Source organism: Dermacentor variabilis, chromosome 1, assembly GCF_050947875.1.
Source record: "Dermacentor variabilis isolate Ectoservices chromosome 1, ASM5094787v1, whole genome shotgun sequence".
Lineage (NCBI taxonomy): Eukaryota > Metazoa > Arthropoda > Arachnida > Ixodida > Ixodidae > Dermacentor > Dermacentor variabilis.
The window spans coordinates 11,854,909-11,862,141 of NC_134568.1; the positions used below are offsets into that span (position 1 = coordinate 11,854,909).

Consider the following 7,233-nt stretch of genomic DNA (forward strand, 5'->3'; position numbering starts at 1 on the left):
GGACGGCGAGGAAGCTGCTTGTACACAGAAACGTCCGCATTTAAAATTTTCATTGCATTGAAATATTGATTCAAGGAGTAGTGAAGAAGCTGTCAAAAGCGCAGCACTCCGTTTAAATATATTGACACAAATTGACACATATTGACACGCGCACCGCTGAACGGCGCGCGTAAAGGTCGGCGCCATGAAAGACGATGAAGTGACGATGAAGCTGCACGTTCTTCTTCTGGCCCGCCATTAAAGAGAAACGTCTATTTTGTAACAATCAGTCTCCAATCTACGTTACATTTTTCTGGAGGAGGTGCTGGGTACATGCTACCACTCCCAGATCGAACACCGTCTTCAAGCCCAGTACGAAGAGTACAAGGCGCGAGTCGAGCTAACTCCTGTGCACGTACGGACAAGCCGCCGACTTCAAGGACGGCCACCTGAGCACGAGCCGCTACCCAACCAAGTCAGAAGGATGAGTACGTCGGTTCCATCATCTTCCTCGACCGCGCCGACCGAGGTCGTCCTCAACCAGCCGCGAATCCCCACGTCCTTCTATGGGGACACCTTCGAGGATGTAGAGGACTGGCTCGATTACTTTCAGCGTGTCGCAGAATACAGCGGCTGGACTCAAGAGCGCAAGCTACGCAACGCCTGCTTTGCCCTCGAGGCCTATGCGTGGACATGGTTTGAGAACCGTGAGGCGGCCCTATCGACATGGGACAAATTGCGACGGCAGCTAATCTGCACATACGCCAGCCTCGTACGCAAGGAGCGAGCTGAATCTCCAATTCATGCGAGAGTACAGAGGCCGAACGATATCGTCGCAATATTTGTCGAAGATATGTGCCGACTTTTACGACGCGCGGATGCGTCAATGCCGGAAGAAGCTCAAAAATTTGATGCGTGGTGCCAAGCAAGAGTTATTGGGTGGCCTATTACGCAACCCACCAAAGACCGTAGCAGAGTTTTGCGTGGAAGCCATATCAATGGAAAAGGCACAGCAGCAGCGAACACGGCAGTACAACCGCGACGTGTCGACCCTATCGCGTGACCCTCTCGCTATGCCTTTGGGGAATACCGACGCCTTGCGGGAGCTCATTAGGCTTGTTGTTCGAGAAGGGCTCCAAAAGCTTCAGGTTGCTCCAGCATCGGTACAGCGACTTGCTCTGGCTGAGGTCGTCCGGGAGGAAATCAGGCAGGCAGTCCAACTCCCTGAGCGAAGCGAGACACCCCAGCACGAGGTACGGCAGCCACAACCTCGCATGTCGTATGCGGAAGCAGCGCGAAGTTCGTTGTCCCCGATTTTTCGCGATGTGAGCGACGTCCCGGACTTTCATGGTGTGCGCACCGTTGAACATGCAACTGGCGAGTTCACGCCTCGGCACACGCAATTCCTGAAACACGACCACCCCTCAAGAGCGACGTATGGCGCACCGCAGACCGGACGCCTTTATGATTCCATTGCGGTGAACCCGACCACCTCTACAGGGCGTGTCCTTACCGCCGAGCTGGCCTCCATGGATTTTCACTGAATGCGCCGTGCCTGCGCGATGGTGAATGCCCCCTGGAGATATAAGCATACCTCGCGGACGCCAGGACCTCGTTTGCCCCACGATCTTGTGAACCCCGGTCACCGTCACCAGCCCCAAACAGGTCTTCCAGCCCCCTCTTCACGCCGAGAGCAACGAGGCGTCGCTTACCCAGCCCTGCCTCCCGGGAAAACTGAGTCTAGCGACCTGCGGAGGTGAGGTCGCTGATGTTGCGAACGCTTAAGATCCTCCACTACGAAGACCGCGATATGACGTAATTGAGACGCAGAGAAAGCAGTGTAGTTCCGTGTCAGTATCCTGCGACGTACCAGTTACGATAGATGACCACGAAGTCACGGCGTTAATCGAGACGGGTGCGAACACGTCTGTTATGAGCCTGAATCTCGCGTGTATACTGAACAAAGTTTCCACGCAAAGGATCGGAACTCAAATTGGTCCTGCAGGAGGGCACCTCATGACTCCAACGGGCCGGTGCACGGCGCGAGTCAACTTTCGGGCCTTCACGTACATCGGTGACTTCGTCATTCTTCCTGAATGTTCTAAGGACCTTATACACGGCATGGATTTCCTTCAGGCGAACGATGCCATCATCGACCTGCAAGAGTCTAGAGTCAGCTTCGCTACTATGCAAGCCATAGCGAACAGTAATGACAACGACCATGACGTCGCGCTTCGCGTAGCTGACGACCACGTCACGCTGCCACCCATGAGCAGCGTGCTTACCCTTGTACGATGCGACACCGAGGACGACGCTGAAGGAATTGCTGAGGCGAACATGCCCCTGCTTCTTGAGTGCCACATTTGTATAGCCAGAGGGCTTCTTCAGGTGCGAAACAAATGTTCAGTCGTTTTGCTAACAAACTTTAGCAAAGAACATCGGCACGTACCGCGAGGAATGGCAATCGCATTCGTTCGCGAAATCCCTGATGTTACTGACATTGCCACATTGGAAACCGCATTGTCTCAGTAATCTGGGTTACCCAGCCTAAACGAACGGATTCACGTTAACGCCGCTTTGCCAGACCACCAGAAAGATCGTCTACTGAGTCTCGTGAATGAATTTGCGGGCTGTTTTTCAACGTCATACAAAGTACGGCGCACGTACGTCACAAAGCACCGCACCACTACGGACGAGTTCACACGTCCTGTTCGTCAGCATCCCTACAGAGTGTCTCCAGTGGAAAGGGAAGCGATCAAACATCAGGTGAAAGAGATGCTCCGAAACAACGTGATCCAGCCGTCCACCATCCTGTTGGCCTCCCCTGTAGTGTTCGTCAGAAAGAAAGACAACACACTACGCTTCTGTGTAGATTGCAGACAGTTGAACCTTGTCACCAAGCGCGATGTTTATCCATTGCCACGCACGACGCATTGCATCGTCTACAACATGCCAAGTTTTTTTCTTCGTTGGATCTTGAACCAGGGTATTCGAAAATCAAAGTTGATGAACAGGATCGTGAAAAAACAGCGTTTGTGACACCTGACAGGCTTTATGAGGTCAAAGTTCTCCCCTTCGGTCACTGTTCCGCACCTGCCACTTTTCAGTGGATGATGGATACCGTGCTTGCCGAACTCAAATGGCAAACCTGCCTCGTATACTTGGACGACGTTGCCGTGTTCTCGAGCACGTTTGACGAACATCTCGCACGACTCGAGAGTGTCCTCGCTGCGATCCGTACTGCAGGCCTCGGCATAAAGCCTGAAAAAATGCTACTTCGGGTTGCAAGAGCTCAAATTTCTTGGCTATGTCGTTGGTCCTCAAGGCGTCCGACCATACTCCGACAAGGTAGCTACCGTCGCCGAGTTTTCAACACCCAGAGACACGAAGGTTGTCCAGCGCTTCCTTGGTTTGTGCGCATACTATAGGCGCTTCGTCGAGGGATTCTCGTGAATTGCTGAGCCTCTGACACGGCTTACACGCGACGATGTGCCTTTCATTTGGGCGGACGAGCAGTAGCAGTCATTCAATGAATTGCGCAAGCGTTTGCGAGAGGCCCCAATAATTGCCACATTTCGACGAATGCGCTGACACTGAAATTCATACTGACGCCATCAAATCTGGTCTCGGCGCAGTTCTTGTGCAGTGGCAAGCTGGTGCGGAAAGCACCATTACTTATGCAAGCCGCAGCCTCACCAAGGCTGACAAAAACTACTCAACCACTGAAAAAGAATGCTGAGCGGTTGTGTGGGCAATTAAGAAATTCCGACCCTACTTCTACGGTAGAACCTTTAAGGCAGTCAGTGACCATCACGCGCTGTGCTGGCTTGCCAATCTCAAGGATCCTTCAGGCAGGATGGCACGTTGGATCCTGCGCAACGACATTACAAGATTTCGACATTACAGTTGTCTACCGATTTGGAAGGAAGCACAGTGACGCTGACTGTTTTCACGCGCACCACTCCCTATGACGTCATCGGACCCTGACCATGACTTGCCACTTGTCGACATTATCGACGCCATAAAGATGGCTGAGCACCAGCGCGCTGACCCTGAGCTGCTACCGCTGATCAAGCACCTTCAAAGAGTTGAAGGTTTTTTACCTCGCTCGCTCGTGCGCGGCTTATATTCATACTACTTGCACAACAACTTCCTTTACAGCAAAAAGTGCGGGAGCCGTCCCAATACGTACCTCCTGGTCATGCCGTCAGCGCTGCGCCAAGACATTTGCCAGCCTGCCATGATGAGCCATGCGCGGGACAACTGGGATTCGCTAAGATATTAGTATTACTGGCCCCGGCTTTATTCTTCTGTACAACGGTACGTGAAGACCTGCCGCGATTGTCAGTGCCGCAAGAAACCAGCAGTCATACCGGCCGGCTTTCTCCATCCTGTGGACCCTCCTCAAGCACCGTTCCAACAAATAGGAATGGATCTACTTGGGCCATTCCCACTGGCCTCTTCGCGCCGCAGATGGATAGTCGTCGCTACCGACTATTTGAAGGGGTACGCGAAAACTGAAGCTATCCCTCAAGCAAACTCGTATGAAGTGGCCAAGTTCTTTGTACGCCACATCGTCCTACGACATGGTGCACCGTCTCTTGTCATCACCGACCGCGGTACAGCATTTACAGCGGAACTTATGCAGGACGTTCTCCAGCTGACGCATAGCTCTCACCGCAAGAGCACAGCGTAACACCCTCAAACCAATGAATTAACGGAACGTCTGAACACAACGCTGGCTGATATGCTCTCCGTGTATGTCGACGTAGAGCACAAGATGGGACGAGATTTTACCCTATGTGACTTTCGCGTGTAACACTGCTGTACAGGAGACTACACAGTTTACGCCGTTCGAACTTGTATACGGGTGCCACGTCACGTCAACATTTGACGTCATGCTACCTCTGGCTGATAATAGGGCGACCAGCGAACACGCGGAAGAGTTTGTACAAAGAGCCGAAGAGGCACGCTAACTTGCTCGGCATCGTATCCGGAGCTAATCATACCGACACCCTTCGATACAACCAGGGTCGATGCGACGTCCATTACAATACCGGCGCCTGCGTGTGGGTCTGGACGCTCGCCCGTCACCGTGGATCCACCGGTATTTCGGTCCCTACAAGGTTACACGCCGCCTCAGTGACGTGACCTACGAAGCCGTCCCCTGCAGTTCTGACCCCGATTCGCTCCGTCGGCGTCCTCGCGCTGAAGTTGTTCATGTAGTGCTCATTAAACCATACTATGCGTGTACTTGAACGCCGAGATGCACCTGAGGAGCTCCATTTCTTATAACGCTGAAAGAGCTTTGTGACGCGACCGAGACGGTCGCTTTTCGCATGGGGGCAATTGACACAAAGATGTGGGGCTCCCGCACCGCAGAACGGCGAATCAGAAATTACCGTTTTCTTTTATCATAACCAAAGAATAGTAGCAAGCTCGGTGTTTTAGTAGAGCTTCCCCTTTGATCTACGCTTTATTCTAATAAGAGACGAGACAATTACTTGTTGGCCACACGCTTTTCTTTCACGCATAGCGTGTATAAGAAAATCATATCCCACGTAGAATGGGGTGTTAGAGTTAAGCCGCACGCGCGGCAGCAGAAAAGTACTTGAGGTTTCAAGCCTGTTTTGGAGGCTTATGGAAGTACATCTGCAAATATATGCGAGCTTCTCATTCCTCGAGGCATTCACTCAGTCACTGTGTGGGGCGTCGAAATATTTTTGAGCAGTACGCGGTCCGCGTAACGTATGTGGCGTTAAGTTTTACCTGATCCTATACTAGCGTCCTCGGAAATACGCACTCTGAACTACAACTGTCGCTGAAACGAGACGAGACAGCTGCGTTCGATGCGAACGAAATCGAAATTCTTTTCTTTTTGTTTTTCTTTAGCGCGCGCCTTTGGAACCCGCCGTCTTCTTTCTCGTCTTGTCCGCTCCCATGAGTTTCAACAGCTTCCGGCGCCGAAAAGGTTTCTTCTCATCGTTGGAAGCAGCGTTCAAGTGAGTAAAGATGTTGTACAGGTCTCCGAACGAGTCTTGTTTTCATTTTTAAGCGACAGGAGCGCGGCTTCGCGTCGACTCCAGAATACACTTCAATGACCTTGGCCAGGTTTCAGAAGGATCTAGCAGTGCGATATTTCCTTGGATCACCGTCATTTCTTGCTCTTTGCGTCGTTATCTTCCACGACATACGCAGCAACAGTTGTCCTGAGCGGGTCGCCCGCGCTTAGAATGTTAGCTTTCGCACTGGCGAAATCTTTGTTCACGGTGTCTCGAACAAGTCCTCTTACTGACCCTATTAAGAAACAGGTAGAACGCAGACGAACGACGTCCGGCCTGTTGACTAAGCCGACAACATCAGGCCTGTTGACAGCTACTTCAACTCTTGCATTGAGGCCTGGAAATGAAGGAAGGCGCCGCGAGTCAAAGTCTTCGGCCAGTGGCAAGCCCCTCTTTACCAATTCTTTTGATGAATCGAAATTTGGCATTCGACACTTCCCTGAACGCACAGGAGCGGCGGATGTGGACTTTCGAGATCCCAAGGGCCCCCTGGTGCCTCGAGACTTTTTATTCTCGCCTACCAATCCGTGACATTGTGACAATCCGTGGTAATTGGGACATCACTGCGGATATACGTGTCACACGGTGCATTTGTCTGATTTGGAGTTTGTATTAAAAAGATCGTAATAGCTTGCCGCCGGTGTAGTGCACAAACGTAAAGGTTGGATCACAATAAATTTGTGACCTTTGTGTTGAATAAACACGTTGCATAGGATTAAGGTAAACACATTTGTACGCATCGCCGTTACTTGTAAAGTATTTAGCTAAACGCTTCACTAAAAAAAAGAAAACACTCGTGCACCGTACTTTGGCTTCATGTTAAAGAATAACAAATGGTCTAAATTAAGCCAGAGCTCTACACCGCGCCGTTCCTCCTAACCCTCAGTGCCGACTCAAGATGTTAATTCACACAATTTGAATTATTGCTCGCGAACCGTGATGTAAAAAAAACAAAAAAAACCATCGCCCGAACGGGGGCTCGAACCCCGGACCGTTAGGTTAAAAGCCTAACGCTCTACCGACTGAGCTATCCGGGCGGACGGCGAGGAAGCTGCTTGTACACAGAAACGTCCGCATTTAAAATTTTCATTGCATTGAAATATTGATTCAAGGTGTAGTGAAGAAGCTGTCAAAAGCGCAGCACTCCGTTTAAATATATTGACACAAATTGACACATATTGACACGCGCACC

The 7,233-nt window shown here is 51.3% G+C and overlaps 1 non-coding gene across 1 annotated transcript; it reads right to left on the bottom strand.

The window, feature by feature from the left end:
* Nucleotides 1-7,005: 7,005 nt before the first annotated feature.
* TRNAK-UUU (transfer RNA lysine (anticodon UUU)) lies at nucleotides 7,006-7,078 on the bottom strand. Its single transcript has one exon. It is a non-coding gene; the product is annotated as a tRNA-Lys (tRNA).
* Between the last annotated feature and the right edge of the window lie 155 nt (nucleotides 7,079-7,233).